Genomic DNA, 12,369 nt, shown 5'->3' with positions numbered 1-12,369 from the left:
GAGATAAGTTGGGGCCCGCACCCAAAGCAATAAAGATGAATTGTTTGCAGATTTGCAAATGGAATGGAGCAAGATCCTTCAAGATGTCTTGAATCCACAAGTGCCTTTAATGCCCCTTCGCGTGGCGCAGTCATTAAAGCAACAGGTTATGCTGCAAAGTACTAATTTATGGCAAACAATGAATTACTCTCTATGTTGTGATCAATAAATAGTAAAAAAATGCAAAACGTTTCGTCGCTACTGTATATCACATACAGTAAAGCCCATAAGTGTTGTGTTCCTTGAAATTGTTGCAGAAAAGGAATTTTTTTTTCTCCCAGAAAGTTATTGTAATTACACTTTTTATACACAGGTTTATTTCCTCTGTGTATATTGGAACGATACAAAAATAACGGGGGGTGAGGGGGAAGGCAAATTAGACAGAAGTTCACACCCCCCAAAATGGACCGGACAAAATTATTAGTATCTTTCCAAAATTGTGAGTAAACAGCTTTTTTACAAGACAAGTAACAGGTGTGGGCAATATGAAAGTCACACCTAAAACCAGATAAAAAGGGGAGAAGTTGCCTCCATCTTTGCATTGTGTGTCTGTGTGTGCCGCACTAAACATGGAGAAGAGAAAGAGCAGAAGAGAAATGTCTGAGGACTTGAGAACCAAAATTGCTGAAAAATAGCAACAATCTCAAAATTACAAGTCCATCTCCAGAGATCTTGATGTTACTGTGCCCACATATACTGTGTATACTGGAACAATACAAAAAAACAGGGGGGGAAGGGGGAAGGCAAATTAGACAGAAGTTCACACAAAACCCCAAAAATGGACCGGACAAAATTATTGGTATCTTTACAAAATTGTGAGCAAACAGCTTTTTTACAAGACAAGTAACAGGTGTGGGCAATATGAAAATCACACCTAAAACCAGATAAAAAGGGGAGAAGTTGCCTCCATCTTTGCATTGTGTGTCTATGTGTGCCGCACTATGCATGGAGAAGAGAAAGAGCAGAAGAGAAATGTCTGAGGACTTGAGAACCAAAATTGCTGAAAAATAGCAACAATCTCAAAATTACAAGACCATCTCCAGAGATCTTGATGTTACTGTGTCCATAGTGTGCAACATAATCTAGACGTTTACAACCCACGGCACTGTAGTTAAATTTTGTGGATGGCAGAGAAAAATTGATGAGAGGTTGTAACACTGGATAGTTTGGATGGTGGATAAGTGAACCAAATCATGTTACAAATAAATGTACACTGTCCTGCAGCTCAGGGGGCATTAGTGTCAGAGAGAACTATCCATCCACATCTGAGTGACATGAAACACTATGGAGGAGACCCAGGAGGACCCCACTGCTGACACCAAGACAGACAGGGCTGGCTCCAGGTTTCTGTGGGCCTCGGATGAAAGAGTCTCAGTGGGCCCCATCCACACACAAACAAGCACAAACACAGATATGCATACATACAGGCATACGTAAAATATACATATTCAAATATTTAAATAGACATAAATACAGTATATACACAATCATATACCCTGACATACATAGATACACATCATACATGCACACATAGATGCATTAGAGATATTTTTAATATGGGGAAGTCGGCAGCAGCCTGACTCACCTCCCCCGCTTGTCTTCCATCCAGCTCCTCCTGGGCAAGATTCTGTGCCGCGCTTATTGGTTGCCACGACTAACAGCCATGGCTGCACACAGTGCACACTGACACTGCTGTAGATATATCACAGGAGAAGCTGGGGATATACAGCAATGGGGGGGACATACAGCTCTAGAGGGGGAGGGCATTCAGCTCTGGGGGGTATGCAGCACTGGGGTGGAGGGGATATACAGCTTTGTTGTGGTATACAGCACTGGGGTTGGGCAAATACAGCTCTTGGGGGTATATAGCACTGGAGTGGGGAGAGATAGAGCTCTAGGGTGGTATACAGCAGTGGGGTGTTGTAAATACATCTCTGGGAGGTATACAGCACTGAGGTGGGGGACATACAGCTCTGCGGGGTATACAGCACTGGATTGGGGGAATATGCAGCTCTTGGGTGTATGCAGCACTGGGGTGGGGGATCTACTGCTCTGGGGGGCTATACTGAACTGGGTTGGGGTATATACAGCTCTGGGGGGGATACAGCACTGGGGTCACTGGACAGACAGTTCTGATTGGGTATACAGCACTGGGGTCAGGAGACCTAAAGCTATTGGGGGTGTACAGCACTGGAGTCTGGAGACATACAGTTCTGGGTGGGTATACAGCACTAGGGTCAGGGGACATAAATTTCTGGGGGGTGTACAACACTGGGGTCCGGAGACATACTGTTCTGGGTGGGTATACAACACTGGGATGGGTACATACAGCTCTACAGGGGAATACAGCACTGGGGTAAGGGAATATACAGCTCTGGGGGTTATACAGCACTGGGTTCAAGGGACAGACAGTTCTGGGGGGGCATACAGCACTGTGGTGGTAGGGGACAGACAGTTCTTGGGGGTATAGAGCACTGGGTTTAGTGGACAGACAATTCTGGGGGGCATACAGCACTGTGGTGGTAGGGGACAGACAGTTTTGGGGGTATACAGCACTGGGTGTAGGGGACAGACAATTATGGGGGCATACAGCACTGTGGTGGTAGGGGACAGACAGTTCTGGGGGGTATACAGCACTGGGTTTAGGGGACAGACAATTATGGGGGCATACAGTACTGTGGTGGTAGGGGACAGACAGTTCTGGGGGGTATACAGCACTGGGTTTAGTGGACAGACAATTCTGGGGGGCATACAGCACTGTGGTGGTAGGGGACAGACAGTTTTGGGGGTATACAGCACTGGGTTTAGGGGACAGACAATTATGGGGGCATACAGCACTGTGGTGGTAGGGGACAGACAGTTCTGGGGGGTATACAGCACTGGGTTTAGGGGACAGACAATTATGGGGGCATACAGTACTGTGGTGGTAGGGGACAGACAGTTCTGGGGGGTATACAGCACTGGGTTTAGGGGACAGACAATTCTGGGGGGCATACAGCACTGTGGTGGTAGGGACAGACAATTCTGGGGGGTATACAGCACTGTGGTGGTAGGGGACAGACAGTTTTGGGGGTATACAGCACTGGGTTTAGGGGACAGACAATTATGGGGGCATACAGCACTGTGGTGGTAGGGGACAGACAGTTCTGGGGGGTATACAGCACTGGGTTTAGGGGACAGACAATTATGGGGGCATACAGTACTGTGGTGGTAGGGGACAGACAGTTCTGGGGGGTATACAGCACTGGGTTTAGGGGACAGACAATTCTGGGGAGCATACAGCACTGTGGTGGTAGGGGACAGACAGTTATTGGGGTATACAGCACTGGGGTCAGTGGACAGACAGTTTTGGGGGTATACAGCATGAGGGTCAGGGGACAGATGGTTCTGGTGGGTATACAGCCCTAGGGTCATGGGATAGACAGTTCTGGGGGGTATACAGCACTAGGGTCATGGGACAGACAGTTCTGGGGGTATACAGCACTGGTATGGGGCAGGATATACAGCTCTCGGGGTATACAGTCCTAAGGTCAGGGGACAGACAGTTCTGGGGGTATACAGCACTAAGGTCAGGGGACAGACAGTTCTGGGGGGTACACAGCACTGAGGTCAGGGTACAGACAGTTCTTGGTGAGTATACAGCACCAGGGTCAAGGAACAGACAATTCTGGGGGGTATACAGCACTGGTGTGGGGCAGGATATACACCTCTGGGGGTATACAGCACTGAGATCAGGGGACAGACAGTTTTGAGGGTAAACAGCACTGGGGTTGGGGGTCATACAGCTCAGTGGGATGTTGGTGCTTCAGCTCCTCTCTCTTCATCTGTGGGAGGAGAGCTCAGCACATTATGTGCTAGCTCCGCCTACAGAAGAATATCAATGCTTTGCACACAGTGTTCAGCAGTGACACACTGCGTGCAGGTGTGGATTTATGGGCTGGCAACATGGAAAGTGCGGCTGCTCGCCCGAGCACTTTGTTTCCCGGGGGCCGCAGTATATATCACTGCCCTTGCCGATGGGCCCTCCCAGCGGTCCAGAGCCCCGGTACTTGCCCGGGTGCGCCGGGTGCTGACGCCACCCTGGAGAAAGAAAAGGCCAAAATGTATGCACGTAATGAAAATACTTCTGGGAAAGTGTCTTGTGGACGGATGAGACCAAGATAGAGCTTTATGGTAAAGTGCATCTTTCTACTGTTTACCAAAAACAGAATGCAGCTACAAAGTAAAGAACACTGCACCTACAGTCACACATGGTGGAGGTCGCAGAGATGTCTTGGGGTTGTTTTGCTGCCTCTGACACTGGGGGCAGTGACTGTGTGCAAGACATCATGAAATCTGAAGATACCAAAGTATTTTGGGTGGCAATGTAGAGCCCAGTGTCAGAAAGCTGGGTGTGTGTCCTGCGTCAGGGGTCTCCATCAGGACAATGACCCCAAACACTTCATGAAGCCCCAAAAATGGAGACAAAGCGCTGGAGAGTTCTGAAGTGGCAGCAATGAGTCTGAATCTAAACACCATTGACTCCTGTGGAGAGATCTGAAAAGAGAGAAGAGAGAAGAGAAGAGGAGAGGAGAGGAAGAGAGAAGAGGAAGAGAAGAGAAGAGAAAGAGAAGAGGAAGAGAAGAGGAACAGAAGAGGAAGAGAAGAGGAGAGGAAGAGAAGAGGAAGAGGAGAGGAAGAGAAGAGAGAAGAGGAAGAGAAGCGGAAGAGAAGCGGAAGAGAAGAGGAAGAGAAGAGGAAGAGAAGACGCCTTCAGATATGAGAGTCCTGGAGACGTGTATAAAGAAGAGTCCGAGACTCCAGGTGAGAAGAGGAAGAAGCTGTGAACAGTTATAGGAGGCGACTGATGGAAGGGATTTATTCTAAAGGGTAAGGGATACAGTCAAATATTAAGCTGAAGGTGCCGACATTTTTTTCCAGCCATTTTTGGGGTTGTGTATGAAATGATGTCAAATTTGCCTTTTTTTCTCTTTTTTTATGTTGTTCCAATACACACAAAGAAAATAAAGGAAAAAGACTGGATTCATCTTGTGTCCTTAAGACCCCGTCTCTGGCTGAGTTTATAAAGCTCGGCTTTATCTCTGTGCTGTTGGGTACTCCATCTGTTGCTGTTGGGTACTCCATCTGTTGCTGTTGGGTAGTCCATCTGTTGCTGTTGGGTAGTCCATCTGTTGCTGTTGGGTAGTCCATCTGTTGCTGTTGGGTACTCCATCTGTTGCTGTTGGGTACTCCATCTGTTGCTGTTGGGTACTCCATCTGTTGCTGTTGGGTACTACATCTGTTGCTGTTGGGTACTATATCTGTTGCTGTTTTGTAGTCCATCTGTTGCTGTTGGGTACTCCATCTGTTGCTGTTGGGTACTCCATCTGTTGCTGTTGGGTAGTCCATCTGTTGCTGTTGGTTACTCCATCTGTTGCTGTTGGGTAGTCCATCTGTTGCTATTGGGTAGTCCATCTGTTGCTGTTGGGTAGTCCATCTGTTGCTGTTGGGTACTCCATCTGGTTCTGTTTGGTAGTCCATCTGTTGCTGTTGGATTCTCCATCTGTTGCTGTTGGGTAGCCCATCTGTTGCTGTTGGGTAGTCCATCTGTTGCTGTTGGGTAGTCCATCTGTTGCTGTTGGATAGTCCATCTGTTGCTGTTGGATAGTCCATCTGTTGCTGTTGGGTAGTCCATCTGTTGCTGTTGGGTACTCCATCTGTTGCTGTTGGGTACTACATCTGTTGCTGTTGGGTAGTCCATCTGTTGATGTTGGGTAGTCCATCTGTTGCTGTTGGGTACTCCATCTGTTGCTGTTTGGTAGTCCATCTGTTGCTGTTGGGTACTCCATCTGTTGCTGTTGGGTAGTCCATCTGTTGCTGTTGGGTAGTCCATCTGTTGCTGTTGGGTACTCCATCTGTTGCTGTTGGGTACTCCATCTGTTGCTGTTAGGTAGTCCATCTGTTGCTGTTGGGTACTCCATCTGTTGCTGTTGGGTAGTCCATCTGTTGCTGTTGGGTACTCCATCTGTTGCTGTTGGGTACTACATCTGCTGCTGTTGGGTACTACATCTGTTGCTGTTTTGTAGTCTATCTGTTGCTGTTGGGTACTCCATCTGTTGCTGTTGGGTACTCCATCTGTTGCTGTTGGGTAGTCCATCTGTTGCTGTTGGGTAGTCCATCTGTTGCTGTTGGTTACTCCATCTGTTGCTGTTGGGTAGTCCATCTGTTGCTATTGGGTAGTCCATCTGTTGCTGTTGGGTAGTCCATCTGTTGCTGTTGGGTACTCCATCTGGTTCTGTTTGGTAGTCCATCTGTTGCTGTTGGATTCTCCATCTGTTGCTGTTGGGTAGCCCATCTGTTGCTGTTGGGTAGTCCATCTGTTGCTGTTGGGTAGTCCATCTGTTGCTGTTGGATAGTCCATCTGTTGCTGTTGGGTAGTCCATCTGTTGCTGTTGGGTACTCCATCTGTTGCTGTTGGGTACTACATCTGTTGCTGTTGGGTAGTCCATCTGTTGATGTTGGGTAGTCCATCTGTTGATGTTGGGTACTCCATCTGTTGCTGTTTGGTAGTCCATCTGTTGCTGTTGGGTAGTCCATCTGTTGCTGTTGGGTAGTCCATCTGTTGCTGTTGGGTAGTCCATCTGTTGCTGTTGGGTACTCCATCTGTTGCTGTTGGGTAGTCCATCTGTTGCTGTTAGGTAGTCCATCTGTTGCTGTTGGGTACTCCATCTGTTGCTGTTGGGTACTCCATCTGTTGCTGTTGGGTAGTCCATCTGTTTCTGTTGGGTAGTCCATCTGTTGCTGTTGGGTACTCCATCTGTTGCTGTTGGGTAGTCCATCTGTTGCTGTTGGGTACTCCATCTGTTGCTGTTGGGTAGTCCATCTGTTGCTGTTGGGTAGTCCATCTGTTGCTGTTGGGTAGTCCATCTGTTGCTGTTGGGTAGTCCATCTGTTGCTGTTGGGTACTCCATCTGTTGCTGTTGGGTAGTCCATCTGTTGCTGTTGGGTACTCCATCTGTTGCTGTTGGGTAGCCCATCTGTTGCTGTTGGGTACTCCATCTGTTGCTGTTGGGTAGTCCATCTGTTGCTGTTGGGTAGTCCATCTGTTGCTGTTGGGTACTCCATCTGTTGCTGTTGGGTACTCCATCTGTTGCTGTTGGGTAGTCCATCTGTTGCTGTTGGGTAGTCCATCTGTTGCTGTTGGGTCCATCCTTGGTACTTCTTAAATCTGAGGCAGTTTCCCAGTCTCCTCTTCATTCCTGAAATCTGTCAGGAGATGTTTTCTGCTCATTGATGAACCCACACAGGAGTTTCTGGAGCGTCACAGCAGTGTCTGTTTGACCTAAAATAAGAAAGGCAAAATACACTCCAGGTGCAGATAGGACATAATACACACAATGTTTTATTCTATTCTCCCCTGCTGCACCAAACACACTCATTCTATAGCAGAAATGTGGGTGTAGCTGGTCATTCAGGGTCACCTCACCCTTTTAACCTTTCGAGAGGTACCAAGTAAGTTATATAAGACCTTGACCCCACACAATACATGCAATTTTCCTTAGTCTGTCCTAGTCCATTGTTTCTGTATTTTCTATCCAGCTTACTAACTTGTACTGTTCTTATTAAACTTAGATTCACTGTTTTCAGTTGTCTCCTACATCACGTTTTAAATAAAACTCTGCATCCGTCCAAGCTTCAAGGTCAAAGCACAAAAAATAATACTTAATCATAGAGATCCCCTTGTAAGGTGTTCAAAAAACACTATGAAAATTTCAAAAGGCTCTCATGAGCAAATAAAGGCAAAAACTTACCAACCAGAGTCAAAACGCCATATAAAAAGTGTTAGAAATATAACTTTTATTAGATAAATATTTAAAAATATGAATATTATGGTACTTTTAAATATAATTAATGGGAACAATGAAATGCTTGATAAGACAGGCTTATTCCTAAAAGGCAAAAGACGAGGGGGTAAATACCTGCGGGACCCATATAGGTAAATTAAATTTTATAAATATCCATAAAGTGTAATCCAATGTCTATAAATAACAAGAAAAAAATAATGTTCTAGAGAAATAAAGTGCAGTTCATTTCCAAGATGAAGGCTCCAATAGCAGATTTCAAAATAAAGTGCATAGTGCTCAAATAAGAATACTGCAGTGGAAATTAAGGGAATAAAGCATTGGAAAAAGATATGGAATACCTAGAGATAGGGTCCATGGAGCTCGCCTGCCTTCAGCCCGACGCACGTTTCGTCTTGCGTTAGACACTTCCTTGAGGGGGGTAATGGTTCGCATTCTTATGTGAGCACTATGCACTTTATTTTGATATCTGCTGTTGGAGCCTTCATCTTGGAAATGAACTGCACTTTATTTCCCTAGAATATTATTTTTTCTTGTTATTTATAGACATAGGGTTACACTTTTCTTTATGGATATTTATAAAATGTAATTTACCTATAGTGGTCCCGCAGGTATTTAACCCCCTCGTCTTTTGCCTTTTCGGAATAACCCTGTCTTATCAAGCATTTCATTGTTCCCATTAGTTATATTTAAAAGTACGATAATATTCATATTTTTAAATATTTATCTAATAAAAGTTATATTTTTAACATTTTTTTATATAGTTTTTTTACTCTGGTGGGCAAGTTTTTGTCTTTATTTGCTCATGAGAGCCTTTTTAAAATTTTTACAAAAAAATAATAGGTCACTTCACCTTGAACACTCAATATCTATTCATGCTTTTCTGCTACATTTAGCTCATGTAAATAAATATATTCTTATTCAAACTAAATGTCCAGGAAAACATGGAAAAAAACACTTTCCTAATATACATGTGGTACTGAGAGGTTACTTCCAGGATACAACGGGTCACGAAACAAGGAACAAGACCAGACTAAGTTTAACTGCAAACCCTTTATACCCCGGTAAGGGAAACAGGAGGTGAACCTCAATATGCAAAGTGAATATAGACACCAGCAAATGTACAAACACGAGGATACCAAACCAGGGTCAGCGTGCTGGGTCAGAGACCGATTCCAGTGGGACAGGAATCAGCAAGAACAATTTACCTAACCAGGAACTTCCGGAAGCACTAGATGGTGTAAATCACTGGGTATATTAAGGAGCTGTCCCTGGACCAGCACACCAATTAACAATCTTAACAGAAACTCTAATTCCTCACCCTTCCACCACACATATAAGAAACAGAGTAAAGTACACCTGCTAGTAGAGTTACACAAACAGTAAGATTCAGTACTGTAGCGGTATATAATAGACCTGGTCTGACGCCAAACCACTACTGAGTCAGTGTGCACACTTGTCCATAAAAACAAAAAGATATAGGCCAGGCCTGAGCTCAGGACTCACTGTTACACCGTATTTATCCAGGAAGGTCTCCGGGCAAAGGGGGTATTCGTTTTGCGTTTGGCACCTCAACAGTTCTCTCTGGCATCAACAATTACGGGGCCAGTTCTCCTAGGAAAGCCTCAGATGCAGATCAGCTCCAATCACAGTTTTGCCTCTCCCTGGTAACAGTCTATAAACATAGGCACTTAGCTGTGTGGCCTTTCTTAACACAGCAATTAGCAGGCTGTCTCCAGCAGTACAGGGACTTGAGACCAACACAGGGACAGACAGCCACCACACTTCAGGGTTTCTCTCAATCTCCGTCAACTTCCTGTCCTTTTGTCCTCACAGAATCCTCCTCCAGGACTGAGCAGACACCCCTCTGGTGGACAGGAGGAGACACTGCAGCTGGAGTATCAGCAATATCAGCACTCTCATATACAACTCCTGCCACGTTTTGTAAGACAAAAGAACTAACAGTCAACCCTCACATCTACTAAACTTAGAGACAAAGCAATTCACATTCCCTGTTCTGCTGCTCTTAGTTTTCTCAGTAATCTGGGTTACTCCTGTAAAACTATACAAAGACTGCAGCTTAAACAATTTCATACACTTTGTAGGAGGTCTGATAGAAAAAAATACAAAAAACAAGGAACAGACTACTGTAAGGCAGGATTCACATATAGAAAGTAAAGAGAGCTCACGAGCAAAAATTGCTGATATATAAAGATTTTTATTAGAAAATTCAAGGTGCAATTGAAAGATAAACACATGAAAAGATGACACAAAAAAGGGGGGAGAATGGAAAAATTCATCAGGTGCATAACCTGGTAATGTATATGTGATTGTAATGCTACTCACATATATAGTCTATCAAACAAAATAGACAATCCAAGGTCTCAATAAATATCAAGTAACAGCAAAGAAGAGTGATCATAGAACAGATCAGATTGCCTGTGTGACGCCCTGGACCCCAGGGGTCACAGGTAACAACACCACTAACACACACCCCCATCCCTTGTGAGGACACATCAGTCACCCAAAAGGGAGACCTGATGCCTCCCTCAGGGCAAGTAGGGCACACCAGGTGGGCGGAGTCAGGCAGAAAGGCACGCCCACCGAGGAGACTACTGTCCTGAGGCAGGAAATAGAAACAGATTACAGTAAGTTGTGGAGTGACAATGACAGGAGGTGTAGAGGAGTAGAGTTGTCAGGGACCCGGGTAGGAGCCTGGGACCCTTGAAAACGTCAGGCAGGCAGATGGTGGTGGCCGCCTACAGGAGTACCGGTGTACGACCAGCGGAACCGTAGGGACCGGGCAGGGTTGGAGCCCGCCGGACCTGAACCGGGGAGTCAACCGTTTACCGGAGCACCAGAAACCGGGTCCTCAGACCCCGTCCTAGTTTGGAAGCCACTTAGTGTAGGCAAATTAACTGATTGCAGTCTAGACCTCACGGTCCATCCTCACCCAAAGTCCTGAAAGAAGGCAACAGCCCACCGATACCGGGTGAGAGCCACCGCCCAAGGCCAACCAACCGACGAGCCAGCGCCTGCGGGCAACAAAAGGCTCCTCCGGCAGCTGAACGCCGGGTAGCGGGCTACCACTGTCCAGGCAGGGGAGCCAACAGCCAAAACAAGAGGTGCAAGGGAAAGGGGCCACCATCAGCCTCACAAGGGACACAAGCAGCCGGTTGCGGGACCCGACCATACCCGAACTTTGGTTTACCAGTGACTCTGAGTGTGAATCAATCGTGAGTAGACCAGTGCCATCCGGGCACAACATCACACCGCAGTACGGCACCTTGCACCCAAACTTCATCACCGCCCGTCCCGCCGGGCCCCGGGACACACCGCCCCTACCCACAGAGGGGCTAACATCTAGGCTGCGGCCGCAACTCCGCTCCCGGGAGCCCCCCTTCACCCCAGCCGCAGCGGTGGTGCATCCCGTCACCACAACCCGTGGGTGGCGTCATGGCTCCCCCGACACCCACCGTACACCACCACCCCCACTGCTTCCCCTTAACAGAGTGACGTGGCTCCCAGTCCGGAGGCGCTCAAGCCACCGACAACCCGAGCCCGGACCTCGAGCGGCTCGGCCCGAGCTGCGGAGCGGCCGGGCCCAGTCAGGGTGGTACACATGCAGAATTGCAAATGTAAAGAGACTCAGGGAACGTACAGAATAAAGCAGTGTTTAACACAAGTGAAGAGGCATAAGTCAGACTGCAGAAACCCAAGTGTAGGAATACACTACCGGGGTCTGTAGATGGGAAAGCCCGACGTATGTTTCGCAGCCCTCAGCACGTAGCCGGCCACTTCATCAAGGGGAAGAGTAATAGGTAGATAGACTTACATGTGGCCAGCCAAAGAGGAAGAAGGAAAGCCAAGAGACCCTCACAGGATATAAAGCCTGGTAATATAGGGGCCTCTGATCTAGCATCCTCTCCTCTACCATTGGCTGCAAACTGTGATGTCATAGGGGCGTGTGTATAGCCAGGTGTTGCAGACTCCTCCCATCTAAAACTTTAAAGAAGTCACACCACATGGTCTCCTTTGTCTGTTTCCCTCCCCCATCCAACACAAGAGAGAAACATTATACAATAGATATACAAAAACTTCCCTTCTACAGTATACAAGAGACTGACACGTGCCACGTTTAGCGCGGGGGTAGAGGAGACTGTCTGCATTCAGTCCTATGAAAGCCTAAAACTGAAGATTTTGTAAATAAAGTTTTATTATTAACCAACGTTACATGTTACGGGTTTAAAAACTGTTCTATGAAACTCAGAATTGTCAAAATCGTGGAAGTTGTTCTGTGAGATAATGATTAAAATGTTACTTTTCAAGGGGGTGTACTCATTTCTGCTGAGCACTGTAATTATATTTTGGGTTATTTGATTTGGTATCTGCTCTGTTTTCAGAATTCATGTAGTTTTTATTGCTTTGCTTTTTTCTTTGAATTTTTGGATGTGTTTGTGACTCGCCCTCATTTCTAGGAATGTAGCAG

The sequence above is a fragment of the Anomaloglossus baeobatrachus genome, chromosome 2, assembly GCF_048569485.1.
Source record: "Anomaloglossus baeobatrachus isolate aAnoBae1 chromosome 2, aAnoBae1.hap1, whole genome shotgun sequence".
NCBI classification, from domain to species: Eukaryota; Metazoa; Chordata; class Amphibia; order Anura; family Aromobatidae; genus Anomaloglossus; species Anomaloglossus baeobatrachus.
This window is presented reverse-complemented; position numbering follows the sequence as displayed.